The sequence below is a fragment of the Struthio camelus genome, chromosome 8 (assembly GCF_040807025.1).
Source record: "Struthio camelus isolate bStrCam1 chromosome 8, bStrCam1.hap1, whole genome shotgun sequence".
Taxonomy (NCBI): Eukaryota; Metazoa; Chordata; class Aves; order Struthioniformes; family Struthionidae; genus Struthio; species Struthio camelus.
The window spans coordinates 25,648,697-25,673,218 of NC_090949.1; the positions used below are offsets into that span (position 1 = coordinate 25,648,697).

General features: G+C 40.4%; 1 protein-coding gene across 24 annotated transcripts in view; it reads left to right on the top strand.

Moving 5' to 3' along the window:
- PTPRF (protein tyrosine phosphatase receptor type F) overlaps positions 1-24,522 on the top strand; it is a 399,448-nt gene that overhangs the window by 75,271 nt on the left and 299,655 nt on the right. For 21 of the 24 annotated variants that reach the window (XM_068952831.1, XM_068952830.1, XM_068952836.1 and 18 more), the window contains exon 2: positions 22,209-22,289. The exons of 1 other annotated variant lie outside the window; for it this stretch is intronic. The gene's annotated coding sequence lies outside the window, so the exon portion shown is untranslated. Of the gene's footprint in view, positions 1-22,208; positions 22,290-23,624; positions 23,670-24,522 lie in introns of all 24 variants that reach the window. 2 more of the 24 variants (XM_068952832.1, XM_068952839.1) reach the window with 1 other exon arrangement.

Below are 24,522 nucleotides of genomic sequence, written 5' to 3' on the forward strand. Positions count from 1 at the left end.
TTCAAGGGATTTTGTGAGCTCTTGCCACTTGGTCACTTGTACTGATTCCGTTTGAGTTGTTTTAGAAAATGGCAGAAGTCTAGATAGCTTTTTATTTCTCTGCCATAAATTGATCATTTTTATAAATTACATTATGTAATGGTAGTTATGGTTCAGGTTTGGAAGCGCTATAGTTACTTCGCAGAATTTCTGAAGTATTTATTCCTTAAAAAGGTTCCTAAGATGACTACTGCCATTTATCCTTATTCTCCCTCTGCCTAAAGGGAGCGTTTGGTAGTTTTGAGAACTAACTAACTGTACCTTTAAGTTGATGATTTTCCACTTCTTCTCTTTCTTTGATTGCTTGTTGCGCTTCTTCGTTGCATCTTGTCTATATTAGCTCATAATTTCTTTGAGATAGGTAGAGAAGCCAATATCGTGCAATATGATGCTGTTTTAGGGCCTTCAGGCAATATCAGAATACAAATAAGCATGCTTGAAAGATTTTTAGCATATGATCTAAATTGTTATAGGGCAGCAGTTTACATTCTGTTCAAGCTTAGCAATATGCAGTCAAGTTTAAACAAGTTGCAAGCTGACAGTCCTGAGTTTTAGTGCTTGCTCTGTGGTTTATCTGCTTCTTGAGACTTAACCAACCTCTCTTATCAAAAAATGATCAGGTATGCTAATAGCACATTTATTTGGGCATTTTTAATTGCAGGAAAGCCAGATCATTCCAATGTTTCCAGTGGAAATTTTTTTATTGTAGTACAGTTCTTCAGGGTGCGAACTTGCATGTGGAATATACTGCACTACACGTTCAGAGGCTATAAAATTAACTCTTCATTTAAAAAATTAATTTCTTTGCATTGGTAAGCACTTAAATTTTGCCACATTATTCCTTTTTTATGTACCTGTTAAAACATAGTACTCAGTTGCGCTATAGCATTCTCTTTCTCAAATGATCAGCTAATGTATTACTAACTTGTCAGCCACCAGTAATATGTAGCTGTGTGCAATTTGTATAGAATCCATGAAAGTCATCAAAGTGGAAAAAAGTACAATAAAATATACCTGTACAGCATACCACACGTTATTTAACATCATAAAGTGTTGTAATACTGAAAATTTACTGCCATATATAACCCATGCTAATATTCAGGCAAGTTATCCTGGTGGCCTACTTGGAAGCATCTCTGTTTAGCTGCAGCAGTCTGTATTTCGTTGCTATGGACTTTGAGGAATGCCAAGCTGAGCTTCCTAGTAAGTACATGTGGAATCAAGATGCACTGAATTTTATTTTATTTTTTTGGCACTTTAATTCATTTCTGTGTCCACTGATGTTGCAGTGATTATGAGTAGCATGAAAAAAAAATCTAAACAGAATTGAACAACCTCTGCTGATCTAGCTAGTTGCCCTTAGTGAAAAGTCCATTTTCTGTTGGTTGAAAGGCTATCTTATCAGGAATTAAATTTTTTAGCTGAGGAAGTCATCTGACTAGAAATTGAAGAGAAATTATGGTTAGAGTTAACTGAACTGTTTTTTTTTTTTTAAAAAAAAAAAAGTAGAAGGCATAAAAGCATCCTGTTGGCATTTCTATAAGAGGAGGAAGAGCATTACCTGGTTTGCACTGGAAGGATTTGGTATGTTGAAAGTTACCTAAAAAATCACTGTATTTGACAAATAGTTTTTAATGTTGCTTAGGGCTGTGAGAAATCATAAATAGACTGATTATGGGGTACCTAAAGCTGAGCTTTTATGTGAAATCTAATTTAAAGTTCAGTAAAATGGACAGCACTACTAAAATGCAATTTGTTCTTGCAACACTAAGTGTATCTTTATGGTGGGCCTAATTGGTTTGGAGATAAGTTGCTGACTTTTAGTATTGGGGGAGAATGTAGAATTGCTAGTACATAAACCTGTCGTGGCAGCAGCGCTAATTCCTGATCGTGGCGGTGCTGAGGGTGCTGCCAGCCGAGTGGGGCGAGCCTTGGGGATGGAGCCTCCTTCATTTCTGGCTCACACTGGGAATGGAGATGGTTGTGCTCCTTCACCAGCACGGTTAGGTGAGGGTACGTTTGTTGTTCAGCTCTCAGCCAAGAGGGAGGGTAATTTGGGAGGTTTCAGCCTACTTCTGTGGGTTTCGCCTCCATCAAGCCAGTGACTTGACCCTACCTGATTTTCTTACCGGGATTGGAAAGCTATAAAATTGAGATGGGGATGTGTGTGTGTATATATATATATAAAATATATATGTGTGTGTATATGTATGCATATATATATATTTTTAAAGCAAGATTGGAACATTTTAATTTTAAAAACAGGTATTTTTTGGGTTGGGGGTGGTGTTTTTAAGCTAAGCTTTCTTCCTAGAGTTAATTTGGGAAGCCTGTGCTACATGAGGGTAGGTGGTCCTTTCTAGCCGTTACGTGCATCACCTGTAGTGTGAAGTGTACCTGGTGCTGAATTGGTTGGCTGACACTTCACACCTGTTCCACACTGCTGGGGTTTCTGAAGTTGTTACTTATTTTTACCCCTTCTCTCAGGAGAAATCCTGCAAGTCTGGGAGTAGGTGCAAGCAAATTGGGTGATAGTGGGTGGTCCTGAAACACATGATCTTTGGGTTAAATGCGTGCGTTAGGACAGAGGAGGCCAAAGCGAAGCGTGGGGAAGAGGGCGAGCTGGGGGCAGGCTGCTGATTTTGGGAGAAGCTGTCTTGCCCGTGTGTGAGGTGGAGGCTCTCGCAGGACTGCCTTCAGGGACATCGCTGGGGGTAGTCACCGGAGAGGGTGAGACAACGCCTAAACTACGGGGCTGCGCTGGCTCCCCAAAAGGGGAGTGAACTAGCATGCACGCGTTTAGGCCTTACATTTATGAAAGATCAGCTTTTGTAATTGGAACGCTAGAGATGCCCATCGTTGTGGAGGTGCCTGGTGCTCGGTGGCAGCAGCAGCAGGAGATGGTGGTCTCACCTGGCTGGGTTGCTCCTGGGGCCCCTAGAGGAGCCTGGCTCGTCGTGGCTCTGGGTGGGTCAGGGGGCTGAGGAGCTGTGGCAGACGAGGAAATACTGCGGCACAGGGGAGTGGGGATCATCAGAGCTGGGAAACCCCTCTTGTGAAGAGGGCTGTTTCCTTGATGCTTGCTTTTTGACTTCTCTCCCCGTCTAAACTTCCAAGTGACTGTAGAAAATACCTTCAATTTTATTTAAGGGTGAAATTAAATATTAAAAGATAACTTGATGGGACGTCATACCATATTTATATATAATATATAATTTTCTAAATGTGATTCACATAGACTTTGAATATAGCTGTAAAATTAACTGGGTAGATAGCTGAAGAGTTTAGCATACAATTCTATATTTTCACAATTAAAAGGAAGCAAAATCTGGCAAACTAGATTTTTAAAGTTTGGGATTTTTTGTTTTGTTGTATTTCAAAAGCCACCGCAATCCTGAATACTATTGAAAAAGCGAGAATTAATAGGGCATTGGGGATCTTAGCCATGGCTATTGGTAGACTAGCAGGTGGCGGAATCCTCCCAGAACGTCATGCTGTGTCTTGTTGCTATTCTGCATTTGTGACTTTTTTGGCTATATTAAAAAAAAAAAAAAATTACTGACGTGTTCGTGAGTAGTTTGAAGTGATCTGGCAGTTTACTGAGAGAGATCATAGGGTTGAGAGTATTACTTTGCCGTTACACTGTGCCTAGTTTGGGTGCTCTCATTGGTATGTTTGCTTTGTAGTAAGTGAATCACTTTGGGATGTTATATCATGAGATTTCTCCAGTTGGTTAGTGGATGTCTGACAATTAGGGGAAACTAATATAAAAGCATGAAATTAATTGATACTGAAACTTAATACCCAGAAAAGTTCTTTGTTAGTGTAGAAGAAAAACAATTAAAGCAAATATTTTCCTTTAGAGTTGTCTAAAGGAAAAAAAATTACACGAGTGTCAGCAGCTTCTCTTTGATGGACTGTATTTGATAAGGAGGACTTGATATTTTATCTCCTTGCTCAATATTGATTACTGTTGGTGCATGTTTGGAATCTTTTAGTAATGTGTGTGTGTTTTTTTTTTTTTTTAAATTGGTATCACTGCTGTTCAGAGTTTCTTACAGTAATGCACGTTTTTTAAAAATCTGTATCACTGCTTGTTGCCTTTCGGTTGCACCTTTTGCTAACCCCCCAGCGCTCGGTCTCCTGGTCGGGCAGGGACCTTGTCACACGGAGGGCTCCCGATGCTTTGGGGTCCTTCTCCCTCCTTTGCTCCGCTGAGAGAGGATCCTGTCTGCTAGCACGAAGCCTGCTTGCATCCACTTCCCGTCGTGGGAACAGAGAGCAGGCAGGAAGGTGGTGGTTCTTGGCAGTGTCCTGGTAGTTTGGCGGGATTGGACCAAACAGACAATGTGGTGGAAACTGCAAGATAGGAGTTAATCATAGGTAAATGCAGGTAGTTATAGCCAATGCTAGGTTGCCCCTAGGGTCAGGGTAGGTACTTCTGGGTTGAACTTTTAATGTGATTCAGAATTTTTGCCTGTGAATGTATGCACCATTCCGTTCTTTGTTTTATATAAAACTTGTCACTGAGTATGAGACTGAAAATCGTGAAAGCTACTGCTGAATATGTGGCAGTAGTACTGTGGATTAAGAGCATTTAACTGTTCCTCCACAGGATACTGCCAATAGCTTAGCTTTGTTCTTCAATCCAGGCTTCTTTTGGATGAGAGTTTGTGTCTTAGAAATTACTTATTTTCAATGTCTGAACAGTGCTAAGAAGTCTACAGTCCTTGCTGGGGTAGACTGCTTTTAATTTATTTCCCATACGTACAGGCTTATTTATTTGATGTGAAATTCTTTGCTTGCATTCAATAACTAGATCTATGTACAGGTATAAGCTTCTGTAAAATGTTACCCTGCAGTGTATTTTGAACTTGGATTTGTCTTTTAGATAAAATAGTGAGTGTGGTCAGAAACTTTTTGTCAATATAAGTTTCTTCAAAAAAAAAAAAAAAGCCAAAAAACTTTAATATGGCTATGCTGTAGATCATGCTCTTCTTTTGTATCTATTGTAATTATGAATACTCTGAAATAACATTTTGAAGCAGTAGCACTGTTTTGGAGTGTTTTCTGCATAGAGTTTGAATTTCTGCATTATTGAAGCGGTAGCCTTGAAAGACTCTAGAAATTTTCTGTTTTCTTCCTTCCATGTGCAGTTCCTGTGTGTTTATGCATGATTTTAGAAAACATATTCCAAGACGCACCTAAAGTGTTCTTGAAGTCTGTTGTCTTAATGTGGTGTAAGACGTCTACCTCAAAAGCAGTCTTTTGTAACAGAATAAGACATTGGTTACAGTGAAAAGACATAAGTACCAAGAAAATACTTTTCTGGATAGATGCTGGGAGGAAGCCTTTTAAGCCTTTTTATTTACCTTCTTGTGTTTTGAACTTCGCCGTTCTGATTGTGGGAGAAAATAAAAGTAAAAAGTAAGTAAACGTGAATGTAGAACCTGTAGTTACTCTCTTTCAGATGAAAATAGACATTGGCCCCAGTATGAATAAGTTAATGTAGCAACAGAGTTGAGTGTACTTTTACAAAAAGTAATAATCAGCACGTTGGTAAATAAAGCATAGAATTAATAAACTCATAAGCATGCGAGTTGCAGAAGTTTTTTAAAAGGAGACATCATGCTTTGCAAATTTGTTAGAGCTCCTTATGATAAGAGCCAGCAAGCACCTGGGTAAGCTGATGTGATTGGCAGCCTGGGTAGGTTTCCATAAAGGTTTTAATGGTGTCTCTTGCTGAAGAGTCCTACCGTTCGTCTTCTGTGGGATGAAAGAAGATGCCCTCCTGTGGGTTATTAATTGATTAAAGAAAAATAAGGGTAGGAAAATGCAGTTAAGAGTCATCAGCGCTGGGGAATGGGTCTTGTTTTGAGGAGAAGTGGAATAGACAAGACGACCTCAGTTTGGCAAAGAGGAGACAGAGTAGGGTTTGGATGTTAATTGGCTTGGAGGTGGCAGGCACTGCTTGAACAGGGTAGGATGAAGCTGTTTCTCACAACATAGTAGGCAGGGAGCATCAGATCGTTTGTTAGGTAGCAGATAAATGAACAGAAGGTGGTACTCTTCTACATATGTGATAATTACAAACAGAGGATTTTCTGAAAAATGGAGAAATGCATAAATTTAGAGAGGTAGCCTGTGGCAGCTCGAGCGCAGGCTGGAGCTGAGGATGTAGCGGAGTTACCAACGGTGCCGGCCTAGGCCCTTTCCTCTCCCTTGTGCGCTGCTGCCAGCCATGTCAGGGAGGATCTCGGGCTGGTGCTAGTACTTCAGCCCGTCCCAGAGTGAACAGCTACATGCATATGGGGAGGCAGGAGCCCGCGCTCGTGTGGGGACAAGGTGGAAGGTGCTGCTGCTCTGTGCATTGAATATCAACTCTAATTAGAGGTTCTCTGGGCAAACACGCAACAAAAATTGAATTACTCTTTTTTGTTAAACGTTTCCTTCACGATGTAGACAAATTGTTCTTGACGCAACTATCGTCTTTGACTCGGATCCTTTAGGGGTGTATCCTACGGATCCCTGTTACAACACGTTGACAAAAAAAAAAATCTAAGTGGTCTTCTCTTTCAAGCAATGTGAAGGCTTTTCATTTTGCTTCACTGTATATAATTAATATAAATATACCCAGAGGCTTGAGCAGTTGCTGCATATTTAAAAACAGAAAGATGAAGGTTAAACAATTAAAAAAAATTGTAATGCACAAACTTATTAGACAAAACATATAAACTTACATTAATGGGAGGATAAAGATTTAGTTTAAAATGATTAAAATTCAGGACAAAAATACACTTAAATATTTAAAAGTATATCTTTAGATCCATTGCCTTTTAGATCCTCTGCCCTTTTTCTGCATTGTCTAATCTTCATATTTGTATTTTAAAATATTTAGCTAATTATCATTTAATATTGGCTCACTGAAATTGATTTGTACTGCATATAGAGGTCCTATTTTTTTCTGCATATGTTTCTGTATAAATTGAGCTGGTGTTATCTGTGCCTATTCAATGGAATATTATTTTCATTTAGTAGCTTTATTAGATTAGTTAGATGGTTATTTGTTACTGTTTTTTTTAAAACTGTTCATAATAGACATGATTGCTGTTCTGCACGGCTTTTAATATTACAGGTTATGCAAATTAACAAACAAAGGCAAGAAGAAATGGAAGAGCAAATCTATAAACCTGTTTCTAGATGGCTTGATTGCTTAATCTGTCTGTAAGCAAAAGCTTCCTACCCGCTGCTGCCAAGTCACGTTCTTAATGTGTTTTGGCCGTAGCGGAGACGATCTTGGTCCCTTAACCCGCTAGCCAGCGGTGGTGGGAAGGCAGTGGTCCTTCTCGTTGAAGGTTGTTTTTGATTTTTGTTTGTTCTCTTTTCTTCTTTAGACAACTGAGTTCAGTCTCCGCAGTCGTCAGTTGCCTTCTGGATGTAGCTAGGCAAGGGCTGCTAAAACGACGTGAAGCAGTGCTGATAAGTCAAGGAGCTCTGTAGCCCGTTCAGTAGTTTTCACGCTGTAGCCTTGCACGCAGAGGCCTCTCAAATGTAATCTCTTACTCCAGGACAGAAGGATGGGCATGTTGCAAGCTTTATGAATGAAATATTGGAGGTATTCTCAGCAGAAAGGTTGTCAGCAGAGATCAGAACATTTCACCCTTTGGTGTCAGGTAGTGGCATGCATTGAGATCTAAGTGGTGTATCTACATATTTCAACAAAATATGTTGCCTCTCCTGCCTTCATATTCACTTTTTAGTTTCACTGGCAGACAGATTGCTTTTTATGTCCTTTCTGTTCACATTATGCCGGAAGGTTCCTCTGCAGAAAATAAATTTATAGTCACTACCTGATAAAGGTCTTTCTGCAGCAGTCTTGCAGAAACATTTCCCGAGCCATCCTTCCCACTCCCGTGTCATTGCTCAGCCGTCGCGCTTGGCACCGGAGGTGACAGGCTACCTGAAGTATTTTCTGCTCTATGTTTCCATGGTAATTTTCCAGACAAAGTCAAGGAGGAACCGAAATTTGTAAATGGAAAATTCTTGAATAACTTCCTCCAAACTATTCTGCTGACTTGAGCTATGTTATCTCATAAAAATGCTTCTTTGGGTAGGAGCTGTCGGGTTTATTTGATTATGGCAGGCCTTGTCTATGCATGCGTACTCAAACACATATGCCTGTGTGTGCACGTACACACTTACTTCTCAAAACTGACATTCAGCCAAAGAGCGGATGACCGGTGTTTATGGTGCACTGGTACGGTGTGATGCCAATGAGGGCTTTAACTGCCTGGTGGTTTGCAGCACCATTGCGTACAAAAGTGATCATGTGTTTTGATAGCTTTACTTTTATGTTTTGCAGAACCATAATAGGTTTTATGCATGTAAGCTATTCAGGTTATTTAACAGTCCTTGAAATCTGCCAGTTTAGATGCTTCATTCTCTGTGAATAGAGGTAGGCAAATGAAAAACAGCTTAGTGATCAGAAATTGTTCCTCACAAGAGGTTAGTTGGGAGAGTGGAGATGTGAATGTACTTTAAAATAGCAGGCGTGATCTTCGGCATGATGAAAAAGACACATGTTGTGTCTCATTCAGTTAAATTGAAAAATCTTTGAAACTGATGAAAATTAAACTTGTTTTTGTCTCCAGTATTGCAGCATTCTGAGCAGAATTTGAGGGAGAGGGGAACCCAGTCCCCTGAATTGCTCGTTTTTTGGATTTCACCTGTTTGTATTTTGCAAGAGCAGAATATTGTCTAGTACTAAAGCAGGAGTTTGGTATATGTTTATTGTGTTAATGTGGTTAGAAAAAAAGTACTTTAAGGTTTGGTTGAAGCTTGTCCAGTAACAAGATGTATTGAGATGATGTGCATGTCTTAATAGTACATTTTTCATCTTGTTAGTAGGGAGGAAATGTAAAGAATATTATCAGAATAGTCTGTCTGACATGCAGAAAATGTTAAACTTTATCACATTGCGACAAAAATAAACTCATTTATGGCTGCACAAAAATGATTATGCCTTGTGTTTGCCTGCTATAAATTTGATTTATTCCTATAGTAATTACAGTCGTTGATTCAGTAAAAGTTGAAAACATTTTTCCCCAAGCATAACAAGACTTCTGTGTTCCCATTGCTATTTGAACTTGCTTAGCAGACATGACAAAAGGGTTTAATTAAAATACTAGCGAGATTTAAAATAAAAAAAAAGATTTGTCTGAATTTGTACATTTCTCATAATTCTTTAATTCTAGTAATAAAGGAAAAATACCATGACTGAGATAAGAGGTATTCCTCCCTTCCTACTCCTCTCATGAGTGAAGGATTGTGTCAGAGCTGTAGGATGTTTTGCGAATTCCACTGCAGACTCTGAGTACTCTTTAGGTATTTGTTGTTGGTGCACTGATGAGTAGCAGGTACACCAGAGACTTGTTCACCAGCAGGGGCTTGATCCTTCGCATGATTAGAGGTGTGCTGGAATGATTCTCTGTTTCTGAGCCTTTTCAGCTCCTCGGTAATTGTAAAGTGTCTCGTTCCTGCTCACTGCGTTAATGTTTGTATTAAACTATACAAAAACATTTTCCGAAGTGTGGTTATAGAGCTGCAAGAATTTCTAGTGGTTACTTTCGGAACAGTCATATGTGGAAGAAGTCACCTGTTGCGGTCAGCTGAGGAGTAAATCCAGCATATAGTAGGAAGATGAATAGTTGCTGAAACACAAGAGAGCATCTTCTCACCTCTTTCCGCTTATTGGTAATGGATGAGTTGTAAGTTGTATTTTACTACTGAAATATTTTGAATGTGGTATGACAGCGGCATCCTGTAGTGCCATGATGGCAGTACCATGTGCTGCTTAAGGTTTTAATATATGCTCCTTAAAACTCTGGGGTTTTTGTTTTTTTGTTTTGTTTTTACCACATCCCAATGTTCTGAAATTAAGGGATGTCAGTCCCAAAATTGATAGGGTAGCTAAGGAACCTTCAGAAACTTTCTACCAAACCTATGGTGAATTTTGGACAAGGAACTCGCTGAGCTCCTTTAAAGTTCATTGTCAGAGTTCATCAAGTCTTTTAGATTCTTTTTTTTTGTTGTTGTTGTTGCTACTTTGTAATAAATATCTCCTTCTCTGAGACATGATTTAAATAATGATATAAATCAAGCAGAAACTTTGTAAATTAGTTACTTTGATCTCACTTTGTTACTTTTCTCAAAGGAGAGGTTAATTATTAGTAGTTTGATAATTATTAGAATGCCTTGATTTGCTGCTGAGTACAGCTTTTGCAATAAGGTAACACCTTTTGTCAACATTATGAGCATGTGTTATAATTGCTTCAGTAGGCTAAATAAGCATTCAGATACTTGATCTTCATATTTTTGGTAGTTAAATATTCATTAAATATGTACTGAATGCTGAATTTATAGTTGTATTTGAAGAATTCTTGCGTCTCAAAAGTGAAGTTCAGTTAAAATGCATGAAAACATTAAATTCTGTTGTTAACTACATTTATTTAAATGTGCTAGATATAAAAAGCGAGTTTATTGCAGCGTTTTGCTTTTAAAATAGGGAAGGTATTGCTTTCAAGGTGTTATTGTTTAAAAAAAGAAAAGATATTAACTCTGGATAGTAACAGAACAATGTTTTTGGTCCTTCAGTTTTTTATAAATAGCAGAGCTCATCTTCCTGAACTTAAATGTTTGTTCCTAGATAGAAAAAAGAAAACAAGTCTTCATGCTTTGTCATTTCTTTAATTAATATCTTATTTTGAGCAAATCAAGTCATTGAACTGAATTAAGTGAAAAAATTTAAATTAGGAAAATGCCACTTCTGTATCAGCTAAAAGGTCAAGCGCTACTTTAGAGCTGGTTTTAGTGCTTTACTTTTGGATGTTTAGCCTAGTCGTTTGACTCTCCTTAAAGTATGGGAAGCAAACTTTTTTTAAACATATGTGAATATATATTTAATTTGAATGTTTTTGATAGTTATAACATTAAAAATGAATGTGTATATAAAATATACCATTATACTTTAAAAACATAAACCTAGTAAAGACTATGAAAATACTTTAAGATGCATTATTTAAATATAAATACGTATGTTAAGAATAGACCTTTATTTCATTTCTTAGAGAAAAATTCTTAACATCAATGCGAAAAGACATAAATTCATGCATCTGAGAATTTCTCTAATTCAATGCCAGTTCTATAAGCACATTACAAGAAATAAGATCTCTGAGTATCCAGAATAGGTCATTATGGATCTAGCCTTTATAATTAAGGTGAAAATCTGTGTGGTCTAGTGTGTTGATTATATTACATTCATTTTTCTGTGAGTTTTAGAAGACACAAATGTTTCAGTGCATGATGGTATAAATATGGAATTATAGAGCAGAATGGGTATGCAATGCATTTTTTTACTATAATCAATATATTCAATTTTTTTTGTTGCTTTATTCACATGTACAATTTGAAATAGAGGCTGCTATGAGACAAGATCCTTTTGCTTATTTTTCTAAGCCAAATAGAGTATGTTTATTGTAAATACTTTTTTGAAGTGCTCTGTATTTTAACAACACTTTCCATTATAGCAAATCACTCACTGGGGATTATAACTCATGATAGTTCTGATATAGGAAGGAAGAATGCTCTTTCTCTGTTCCTTAACAATATTCTTGTGTAGTTTTTTTTTTTTTAAGTGTATCCATACATGACAATATGCACTGGATATTCCAATCTGAAAGAGTCCTGTAAATCCAGCACTTGCCTGTGACTGTAGCATTAACGCTACTGAGGTGAAAACTTTTTAGGTTCAGACAGTTCAATGTTATTTTACTTTTAATTTCAAAAAAAAATGTAGGTTAGGTAGGTAAGAGGTGTTAACAAAGCATGTTATACTCAAGATGAAGTTTTGCTGGTCGTAATTGTTTACCAGTTTGGAAGAGTCAGCTGCTAATTTGCCAGCGTTGTTCTTTGGGCTTTGTGTCAAAAGTCTAGTAGAGAGACAGGCTAACTTCAGCTCTCCAGTATAATGGAAGACACATTTCAGGCAACACTAATGGGAACTTGATCTAATAGTTCCTCCAAAATATTCCTTCATGGTGTTTATTGCTGCTCTTGGATTTATGCTGTAGCAAGATGTTAGCGTTAGCTTCTTCAAAGTTATCCTGTTGTGGCAGAGTCTGATGCAATAAATTCCAACGGGTTTAAAAAACAACAACAACAACAAAACCCAAAACCACACATCTTATATTTTGGCATCAGTTCTTTGACAGTTGTTTCCCATAACATAAAAGCCTTTTTTCCACTACAGTCAGAATTTCCTATCCTATGGAGTAAGCCATTGCAAGACCAAAGAAGACTTGGAGGCACTATTGCTCTAATAGCGACCCTAGCCCTGACTTCATACTTGGTAGCACTCTTGAGAGTTCCAGCGTGTAGCTGTTTGGATGTATGGTTATCTCAAGTTCACTGCAATACTCCTGCGCTAGAGGTGTTCCGCTCTGTTGACAAGGTACCAGTACCCTCCTCTTCTGGGAAAAAAAAAAAACAAAAAACTTCAGCGTCTACACTCCTTTAGAGGCTGTTCTGTACAAGAGTGTCTGCTTGATGTGGAGTTAAAATCTTGCAAAAGGTGAAGTGGGGAACCACTGTATGCCCAGAGAGTTATCCTTTCTAGCTCATCCTAGTCAAAACAGCATTAACCATATTCCTTTCCTTTTCTCTTTTCCAAGCTAGTTAACTGTCAGCACAGTAATTTGTTTCTTAAAAAGAAGAATTCTAATCCTAATTGCTAATAGATAGGTATTCTTAATTCCTGAAATATATAACTTTATCCCTTTGATTACTCACTAGGTCACACTAATTTGTATGCCTGTTATCCTTGTCCACTCATTCCTTGGACCTCCGTTAAGTTCTTGGAGACTCTACTCAAATTATGCTTTTTTTGAAAAATTCCTTTTTATCAGCTTTGAATTAGATTTTTTTTTTTTAATTTATAACTGGTAGCTGTAATGATGTCGACTGTTCTATGCAGTTTGGATATAAACAGTGTGTTAATCAGCTGGGAGGGAGAAATGAGTAGTCAATTGTATTTCTGCGGTCACAATAGCAGGAAAGATGATTCCAAGGATCTCAGTCATTGGCACAGAGTGAAATCTGCCTCCTTCTGGTAGCAAGAATCTCAGTACTCTCTGGAGGAGAGAGGAGGCTGGCTCTACATCCCAACCTATGTCAGAAAGGTGATTCCTACTTTTCCTCCTGATTATTTTAGCAATGGGATGAAGAAGGTAAGAGCTATGCAGGATGTGTCTGTGGGAGAATGGGAGAAGGAAGAAAATCAGATTCCTAGTGAAAATGAGTCTGCTCCGGGGATATTGCTAGAAGCTTGTATTACTGTGCATCCTCTCTTTTGAGAAAATATGCAAGGAGAAGTATTAGGGCATATAATAGTATACTAAAAGCTTCTCGGTATCTTGAAAAGACAGCCAGACATAGTCTACCTGTGCTTTACTGCTCAAAGTCCAGTCTGATCTGTCTTGTAAAGTTTGACACAGACTCTTCCTATTTAGCCATGGATACAGCCATTCCCACCGAGAAAATTGCCATAGTGCTGCATATATAGAAACATTGCAAGAGCAGCAACAAAATACACTGACGTTGCATCAGTGGCATGGAGAGCTTCAGCATGCAGCTTCAGCCACATCAGCTTGCTTTATGAAGCTTTTGCCTGTATTGGTCCGTCAGTCTGTTTCAGTACTGCTGAAGTTCAGAAAAGCCTTTAATCTGCTACACAGTTACGTAGCTGCTTCCCTTTGATACTCAAGAGGAACTGTGGGCTGGGTGTCCCTAGCTATACCCCTGTGATGCATATTTGCAGTTATTCTTGTTCATTTGACAGTATTGGAGGTGGGGGTGATGTGTTCCTGAATAAAATGGTAACAGAGCAATTGGATGTATTTGAAATGGTAACAGAGCAGTTGGATGTATTTGAAAAGACTTAGTCTCTCTCCTTCAAGCAATGGAGAGAGGATAACAGTCTTTTCTTCAAACTGTAGTGCAACTTTTCTGTGACCAATATAGAAAATGCTACAAGAATTATCTTGTAATAAAGATAGTAAAGTAAAAGCTATGGCTTGGGACCATTTGGGCATCAGAAGTAAAATTCCTGATCAAACCTCGAGTTCCCCAAGGCAGAATCGCTCCTGAGTATTTCAGTTGAGTACAAGGACACAATTAAACAGTCATCTTCAATTTCCAGCTCTGCCTGCTGGTGAATTCACGTGAGAAGCTTTGATATGCTTGACCTTTTAGGTATTAGGGGCATGAATTTTGACCATTGCCAAAAGATCCACAAAGAGAACAAAACATATAAACAACCGTCCTGGATTTCATACAAGTGGAATAGTGGAGCTGTCCTTTCTCCTTGGACATCTTTGCAAATTGTTCATCAAAATTAATCATGCTTGGCTCTGAAGCTAAGAGGGATCATTCAGAGTTGTAGTATCTTAAGAAATGTTTTGTTTCGTGGTGAGAAGTCTCTGTGCTTTGTGCCCAGAATTCATGTTTCCCTGTCTTCTACTTGCTGCGGAGAACATACTGAAAAAATAATGGATAATCTTTTGTAGAAGGCTACCAGGAAAGCAGATATTTATCAATTTCCTTTTTTCGGAAGAATGGTCCTGAAGATTAGACAAAGACATATATTTGTTCTAGGAGTTCTGTTTTGGCTAAGAAAGTCCTGTGTGTTGGTGGTCTTTCACACGGTGCTGACCGTTCACCTGCCTTCCTCCTCAGAGGGAGCTACAATTAGAAGGGTCACCAGCATATCAGCACACAGACACTCTTTGTATAACTCCCTGGGATATACTGGATCTTAATTGCTTAAGCTAAGGAGGAAATACTAATTTCCAGCTCTGGAAATAATCATATGACTCAGCATGGTAAAAAGGGGCTTGCTGATATTTGTCCAGTGCTGTCAGAAGAAATCATGCGTTGTTTCTGCCTCAGTGTCACAGCGTTTCTAACTTCTTCAGTGCATAATGATACTAAGTTAGACAGATTGGAAGCTCCAAAGTCAAGTGTCTATGTTATGTTTCATTTCAGTCAGATGCCTAGGATTTCTTGAGTGCGGCCCTTTGCAGCACCTCTGAAATGTGTGGAATTCCTCCATACAGTGGTTCTGCATGGCCTAACTAGCCCTTTGTTTGAATCGCGTGTTTTGTTGTCTTTTGTTTTGGAGACATTGAAGTCTGAAATAATTGCTGAGCTAAGAAGTCTCTTGTTACCCAGAGTTGCGTTTTCCATAGAGATAAACTGACACTTGAAATTGTAAAATGCTTCCCCCCCCCCCCCATCAGTTGTTCTGTTCTTCAGTCCAGCTCCGTTCTGTCCTTTGCAGAAGCTATAACATCCTTTGGGTAACATAGGTTTTGAATAAATGAATGTATGATTCAGGAAAACAGGAGGACTTTGTTTGCAATTCAGTATCAAAGCAAAAGAGGCCTCAACTTTAGCTGTATCTGCATAGCTAAGTCCAATATAGGTTGGAAATGCGCAAATTAAATGTTTCTTTATCTTCTTAAATGAGTTTTCTTACGGATTTGCAGAATATTCTGTTTATTTTACAGTTTCCAATTTCTGCAAACCAGATATTTGCTAAAGGTAGCCCTAGACACTCAGAGGGTAAGTATTGATTGCCACACCATATTTATAACTGGAAAGACAGTGTTTCCTGATTTATATCTGCGCAGAACTAAATACGGCTCTAGCAAAACTGAACTTTTGTTTCAGCCATTCAGGTCCCTAGGAAATTCAGCCCCGTGTTTGACGGTGACTTGGGAAAGTGATTTTTAGACGTTATTTACTTCTTGCAATCCCATTTATGAGTTTTATGATCTTTAGAACTTGGATATGAGGCTAACCAAACATGCGGAAAATCACAATAATCTTACAGGTTATTGCTATTTGCAGGGACTCTTGCAGAGTTTTCTTTCTCAGTAAAACACCCATGAAGGGTTTTAGGATAGCAAACCCTGCCCCATCTCCCTCATGTCATATTCAACAAAGACAAGGTAGTATATAGATGTATTTTCCAGCAAAAAACACTCTCATCACCACCTTAAATCTGTTAGTTATTACTTGTGCTGCTCTGTAGCTGTTCTGTAGAGCTGATGGTATGATACGTAAGGTATTAAAAGACTTCTTAAGAATTGTTCAGACTGGCCTGTACTAGTGAAAAGTCAGACCATGTGCCTGGTGAGAGAAATCTGTTTTTGTGGGAAGATGTTCTGATGAATAGACTGTGCGTCATGTTAGAAAGTGCACTAGCCAATCTCTGCGCCTTGGTATCAAAATCTGTTGGTTGCGTGGTAGCAGCCTGTGGTTGTATGTGCACTGAGCCACTTGCGAAGATGACGGAAGCAGCCAGTGCTGGTTCTCAAAGGTTGGTGCTTCAGTGTTTCAGCTCATGTCTGCAAGGAGGATGCTTCTGCTTCATATTCTGCAGCAGGGCTAGGTGCGAGCCCTGGGTGAGGGATGTTTTGGTTTGTGCATATTGAATTCACAGAGGAAAAACTCATCCTCCCTCCTCTTCTCTCCTTGAGAGCGATTAGGATGTATATGTTTCAGAGTTTGAGGGATTTTTATATCCAGGCTTTATGGGGAGGCCAGGTCAGTACTTGGGCATTCATCTATGTCATTTCTTCAGCCATAAGTGTGCCGCCGACTCAGGCGTTTCGTTAGTGTGCTGCCCACCTTTCTCAAGTGATGGGTGATGCATACAGTCAGTTCTGGGTGATGCGTATAGTTAGGAGAAGGAGGGAGCGCGTTCTTGGTCGCTGATGGGAGGGAGGGAGGGAGGAGGTACCTTGCGTTAGCTGTCTGCCTATACCCGTATCTCTTATTCTCAAAGTCCTCCTTTGAGGAAATGGTATAGAAGTCTGAAGAAAATGGCTTAAGTAAATAGCAGCTTTCCTCCTCACAGACTGCGATTTATTTCTACTGCCGTTTGTTATGCCGTGGCATGTGACATGCAATTCCTTGTGCCTGAGCTCTGTCTATAATGTGTGCGGTGGCTGGAAACGTGAGCGATTGCATTGGAAACTTTCCTACCTCCAAGCGTCTGAGCTTGAACTCGCCCCTCGTTGAGGTCTTTGAAGTCTGGATCTTGAAAACTGTTCTCCACTCCAAGGACCACACAGCGTAGTTGTCCTCCCTCCCCCCCTTGCAAGATGGGCTGGGCCAAGCTCCCTTCAGAGTCCATTAATGCTGTTCTTTTTATGCTCCGGAGAGGTCGGTATCGGGAAGTACAGAACAGCATCAGGAAGTAACTATTCCCTGCCTCTCCTGTCAGTAGCTGAGCGAGCCGTGGAAGTGGTGAGAGTTGAGACATCATTAAATCTTGGAGCAGTGTGAAGCGCCTACGAGCCTCTGAGGTGAGGGATCCTTGTGGCATCCTAATAGGCAGTGGAGGGGAGGGCTGAGTAACAGGTGGTATTTAGAGACTAGTTAATATTTGTGAATAACAGTGTGCCATTGGTAAGAAAACAAATCAATCTGCATGTGAATATTTATGTTGATGACTTTCGGTGCTGCTTGGATCACGCCATCCTCTTCCAGCTGCTGTGTCTCCTCTCGTGTCACAACATTTCACACTGAGGTGAAAGCCTTCTCTGCTGTGCGTTAACTGTGCTGCTGGGAGCCAGCCAACTGAGCAGCTTCGCAAGCGTGTGTGTTTTTAGAAGAATATTCTTGACAGTTTGGTATCGGTGGGCCACTAGGTCCCGAACATTTTAAATATTCTTTGCCGGTAGAGTGAGACATGCAATTTAGCTTGAGATTTCATCCCATTAAGAGCCGAGCCATGCACAGAGATAATGCTATGTTTGAAGAGAAAGCAGGTGTTAAAGGTTGTTCTCCCTCTTAATGTTGTGTGTGAGTGTTTTACAGTAGATCAAACTTGCCTAATGTAATCTTCATAATGCTTTCATTTAAAATGCTCCCTGTGGTTTGTATTTGTGGAACTGAAAGAGCAGAATCTACTTTGTAGCTTGGTGGGGCGGGGTGTTCTATTGAACATATGTTCACACTGTCATTTGGGAAAGATAATAGGTTTTTAACCTCTGTCAGTGTTAGATTGGGGTATTTATGGAGCTCTATTAAAGCTTTGTCTAGCCAGCTAACCTTGCAATACCAGTTTTTCACAATTTGCCATACTCTTGTGATAAGTTGCAGATTTTCTTGGCCTCTTGCAGTGCCTCGTGCTGTGTCAAACAGCATGGGATCTTACCAAGAAACAAGGAATTCCTCGCTGTTCCTCAGCGCCGTGTGAAATGCTCGTGGCTGCTGGTGTTGTGTGTTCAGTAAATAGTGTCACATAGATTAAGGAAGAAGCTTTGAAGAGTTTCAGAAAATGTCTTCCCTTCTATTCTTGATAGGCAGAAGCTGTGGAACTGGCAAAAACTCGGCCTGTAATGCTCCCGCTTCTGGGCGCAGAGGTTTCCAAGTTCAGCTGTGGGTGTTGAACACTTGTTCCAAGGTATTGCAGAGAAATTTGCAGTATTACACTTGGCATGCAGAACGTGGATGTTCTTGAGAGCCTGTCTGCTGCTGTTGCTGACGTTGAGTTAATCTTGTTGGTTTTGGTTATCTGTGTGTTTTGGATTTTTGTTTCTTTTTAAAGGGGGAGCATGTAATTTAATGCGCTAAAATGCTATTGGTTTGCCATCTCTTTAGTCACTGTAGGTTCTGGCAACCTAAATTAGTGTGATGGAGACGGTAGCGTGCTTCATGGAGGAGTTTATCTCCGGTGAACTGCCATTGCCACTTTCGTCACTGCTGAATATGTTTTTCTGTTAATGTCTAATCCTAAATAGCAGAAGTCTAGTGCTTATATGCCCTCTCTGTATAAGCACAGCATCTGTTTTTGTAAAATTGGCTGTGGCATTCAAAATTGAATCAATCTTAAAATTTTAAATGTGTGCGTCAGACCAACATAAGCAAAGAAATTTAGAACCCAGGTGATCGCTTCCACCTGAACAGTTCCTGTTGTGACAAGGTTTTTCATGGGTCTTAAATTGCATGTTATACAGTGCTTGACTTGACTGAGAGTATTTTCTAGCCTCACCTTAAACTACTGTGCTTTTTCTCTCTATCTTAATATTTCCAGTGCAGAAAAGGTTTTTGATGGCATTTTCCCATCCTTTTACAGCAGTAGGGCCACTGTAGTGTAGTAGAAAATAGGGCCAGTTCAAGTCAGCTACTACATAAATACAGAACCTACTCAAGCTTTTGGGGAAAAAAGGAGTCTTTATTGAAATAAGCATATATGTCCCATGGAAGACTGCAACGACAAGTGTTAGAACTATAGAAAATTCCATAGGGCTTCTGAAGAATAAATATAAAAGAAATGCATAAAAGCAATATCATAGTAAGCAGCAGAGACTGATACTTGTATTAGAGGAAATTAATATAAATTGTTGGCTTACAGAAATTTCAAGCCTTTTTATGCATTTAATAAAGGGTTGCCATTTAAGTAGCTTAAGTATCCTTCTCTGTAGATAACGTGTCCTGGGATTTAACAAACCACTTATTGCTGGATGGATTCCACTCAGATGTGATTGCCATTCTTGCAACAAAGACTAGCTGATGAAGAGAGTAAAAAGAGCCAGTACTGAAATGGTCATCATGTTAGTGGGGAAAGGAAGAGAACAGGTTTGTACAATCTTTTTCTATTAATTTAGCCTTCGAGAATCTTGGTCATAGGCAAGGTGTTATATAAAACAGAATCAAAACATTGTTTCTGCCCACAAAACCTCAACCAAATTGTTTTGAGGCAGACGAGGCATTAGCTGGTTTCAGATCGTTTAGAGAGAGATGGGAGCTGGTGAGACCCAGCCTGGTGGGAAAGCAGAGGTATCATACAGCAGCCCAACCATAGCCAGATTTTTGGTGAACTTGACTGAAAAAGAGCACTTAGATGAAAGCCTCAAGGTAGAGGTATGCATATTTGAAAGAGAGAAAGCTCCAGACAGACTGGTTAAAAGTTCCAGGTGGCTGTGCTTTTTTTATTTTTATTTTTTTTTATTTTAAGCGCTGACCTGAGAGATGTAGACTGACTGTATGGGACAGCTGAAGGTGGGAATCGGTGACCTGATACTGAGTGAGAGATGCTGGGGTGAAGATTGGGGTCCTGTGTATAAAGGCAAAAAATTTACCGCGTGCAACATACGAGGGATTTTGCAGGGGCAGAAGAGAGGGGCAGCATGGTCAAAGTTGGGAAAAAACATACAGAGCTGCGTTCTGAATGGGCATTGGCAGGACAAGACCTCAGGAGTTGGAGCAGGAACACGTTCTGAATGACCGCAGTTGAACACTGCGAATGTATGCCAGAAGTAAATATAGTAGAGTAAGCACTGCTACAGAGTCATTGAAGTCAACGCTGCATAACATAAAATTGCATAATATATTTATTTGTGAAGGTTATTAAAGCACAGTTTCAAACTGATCCGAGTCCTTGGAAAGGTGATCGTTTGCTGGCTCCCTAGGCTGAGGATTCATGATCTGGCCGAGTTTGATCTGATGGCGCACTGCCAATGGAAGGAGCAAGCTTGCCGTTCCCTTTGTACTGCTCTGGCGCTCGTCTGACCCACTCACAGGCTAGTTCAACTCACTGTACCGGGAGAAATGAACTGCCCTCTCTCCCCAGAGAAGTGAAGGGATTTTTGCTGGTCTGATGAGCTCAGCTAGAGAAGGAATCAGGAGTCTCAAAGCTGCATGCGAGCAAGAGGGTAGGCGCGGGGTCCATAAGGGCCTGTGGGGTATATATGCTCCTTTTTGTGGCAGCAAGCTGGGAGGTTGTCTCAGCTGTATATAAAATTCGGGAGTTGGAGTGAAATGGCATTCCTCCTATCTCAGCACTGAGTCGGTGTGTGACACAGCAGCCATCAAAAACCCTGATTTCAGGACGTTATCACGCTCTGAAAAGTACTGAAAATGTTTACAAAAGGAGTACTTTGTAAATGATAGACTAACGCATTTCACGCGTTTGCATAATTTTGAATCATTTATCCTTTTGAGGACTGTAGTCATTGGGCTCCTTTTAAAGAACACTTAACGATGTAATCGCGCTCAAATCGTCTGTTGCCTAGCTGAACCGACACTGAACAGAGGTCTGTTTTGGGGGAGATTACGCATGTTGGGGAGTTTACGCGTGTTCTCTGTAACCTGGCAAGCGTCATCGAGCACCAAGCTCAAAGGACGACAGAGTTGGGAGGCATGGCCGCTGCTGCAAAGGGTCAGGATATCTTGTGAGAGAAACTTGAGACCTGGAGCAATGGAAACAGGAGGTATCTTGGTGCTGATAGCATTTGAGGTCATGTGCTTAGGAGGAGTTGGTAAGAAATTTTTGCTCTAAGCTGGGTGAGATGGAGGGGTTCACCAACTGTAAACGGTGGAGAAACACATTTTGATTTTACATAGTCACAAGATGATAGTGAGTCGTGAGTGTGACTGTGTGGCAGGGTGGGGGGGGAGGAGAAGCAAAGTAGACTAGAGAAAGAAAGTAGATAATCCTAAGAAGGGGAAGCTCACCTGAGAGAAAACGCAAAGAACTTAGTTTTGGTGGTAAACATCAGGGAAATAAACACTAGGGAGAGAGAGAAGCTATTTAAGCTGCAGGATCAATGTTAGCATGAAAACAAACAGGGAAAAACTAGTCAGGAATAAATGTTAGGCTGAAAATTAGAAGAAGATTTCTGTCAGTCAGAGGAGTTCAGATCTGGCATTGGTATCAGATATGGAAATTGAGGAGAAGCGTTGTCCGTGCTTCAGAGATTGATTGCTTTCTGATCAGGGCTCTTGGCCACAGTGCTTGTGAGAGAGAGCTGGAGCTAGTGCTTCACGAAGGAACTCCCTTGCCATTTCCCCGTTGGTATGTGGCGGTGAATTATTGTGATGGGGTCACGTCAAAGTGGGAATGGGGAAATCATCCCTTGCTGTCACAGTTCAAAAAAAGTCTGGATGGGAGTATGTGCTTGAACCTAACTACTTTTTTCCTAGGATGGAGAATTCATGTCAGTAAGTGAAGTTTTAACCTTTACTGTTTCTCGTCTGTGAATTTCTTTGCTGCTGTGGTCATTTATGACACTTATTTTTATGTGCTTTTTTTTTCCTAGGTGTTTTTATGGCCTCTGTCACAGTAGTGTCTCAGTGTCTCCCAGGCATTTATGGATTTATTCTGAGAAAGTTCCTGTGAGGTAGGAAAACATTATTACCTACATTTTTACAGACTGGGAACTGAGGCATAGCGCGATAAAGGTTGCAGGAGGAGTTTCTAGCGTAGCCGGCAGTCAAAATCTGATTGCCGGCAACTTGTTTGTTGTCCTAATCGCAACTCCAGCTACCTGTCTTTGTGTGGGTTTTTTGTTTTGTTTTGTGTTTTCTCCTGTTCTGAGATTTTGTGCAAACAATCTGCAAGGGGCTGGGAGGACCTGTGGAAAATATGATTAGGGCTACTGATGTCCTTTTTTTAACATTGTTATTTGCGAGTTGAAATGCCTTTCTAAAAATATCAGCAGATCTGTTTATGTTAAATCATTAACATGTTTAGACTTTCAACAGATAAGCTGTCATACTTTTTTGAGTCAGTAACTCCTTTATCCTACCTGTCCGGGCTTGTGGTGGTTGAATTCTTGCTCTGCCTGAGCTAATGCCATCCCAATCACCTAAAGCAATGCCAAGAATTTCATCATCTATGCAAAGATCTGGTTCGTGTCAAGACAAGTGCAAAGTTTCTCAAGCGCGTTTATGTATAATTACTGTTTAACTTGATTTTTCAAAAGTCTTTCCAAGCCAGCTAAAATGTTCAGCTTTGAGCTCCGAGATACTCCCAGAAATTGGATTTCGGTGCCTGATTAGTGGTGCTGATCCCTTTCAAAACTATTGCCAAGTCCCTGATAACGTGTGCCCGTTGAGTTATCACTTACATCATAAAACCAACTCTCATGAATAATAGCTTGAAAAAAATCTCCCCCCTCCCCCCACCTTCAAGTAAGGAAGTTTTAAAATAGGTCTCCCCTGAGCCTTTCTTTCCCTTCGGGTTGGTATTTAAAGTGTTACTTTTACTGCCTTAAAAATTTTCTTCAAGCTACAGCCACATTACAAATTATGAAGACACCAGCAGACTCTCACAATTAAATATTTTTATTGTCTATTAAAATAAGCAACGTTATTAAAATGGTAACACTGCAAAGAAATATTTAATGCCAGCTTTCTAATTTTGCAGTCTGTAAAGTACACACACAGAATAATATTTATTCTCTTTATTCATGTATATTATGTGCCTTTGTGTCCCTAAGAATGAAGCCCTAATGACTCATGAACTGTCTCAAAGTGCACTAAATAAGATTAAAGAGCTGACCAGTGACCTTAACAGTCAATTAGGCTATGCATTACTCAGCCCAGCATTTGTGGAGTGCAGAAGGGAAGCTAAAACTCATTAGCTAAGATGCTGATGTTTGAAACAAACAAGGTTTGTTTGTTTTTCTTTGTTTTTCTTTTTTTCTTTTTTTTTTTTTCCTTTTTTAAACCAGGAGCTGATCTTGTTGCTTCAGTGGAGGTTGAAGTGCTTACCGTAGGTACGTCTTGCGTATGTGTACTTGGAAGTAGTGCTCTCGTGGTCCTGGGAAGGTGAGAAAAGCCAAGTAGAGAAGTGGGAGGAGAGTAAGAGCTTTCAGGCTCTAGGCCTTTTGGGCCGGGCTCTGCAGGTGCAGCTGGCGTTCCATCAGGCAACTGGCAAGCAATACGGAGACAGCGCTTGGGTGGCGGGACCCGTGATCTGGAGCGTTGTGTAAAGATGGCACGAAGGGGAAGGCCAGCGTCAGAAACCTTGTGCTTCACGTGGAGAATAGCACAGGCCGGAGCTGCTTAGTGCGGCATGCTGAACTCTTGCTTTTCTGCAAGGTGCCCCCAGGTCTGCGAGGTTGCACTGGGATGCCTGGCGGGCATGCGCCTGCCGTAGAGCAGAGCGCAGCGCTGAGACAGGTCCGCCTCTCCTGCAGCACTGGGGGGATGAAGGGATGCTCGACACTCGATGATACCATCGATTCAGGGCCACGCTCCCAACCAAGTCCTCCTCTTCCCCAACCCCGTGCGCTTGCCAGTGTGAAACCAGGCAGCCGAGGCCAGCAGAGTCTCCAGGATGAGCGCGTCAGTGAGGCTGGCTCTCCGTGGGCTGTGGAGATAGACCTAGAGAGCGTCTCAGTTATGGGAGAATCCCTAGCACCTTTGGGTCTCTTGCTTCTGAACTAATAACCTGCACATAGTTTTGCGTTACCGTGGGAAGCGTGGCAGAGCAGAGTGAGCTTAGGGGCTGTCCACCAGCCTGGGAGGACGCTAGGTGTGAAAACAAAACTGAGCCTGAGCAGCGACTGGGTTACGCTGCACCTGAGCTGCAGGTTTAGTCATGCCGTTGTTCAGCAAAGCAGTGGT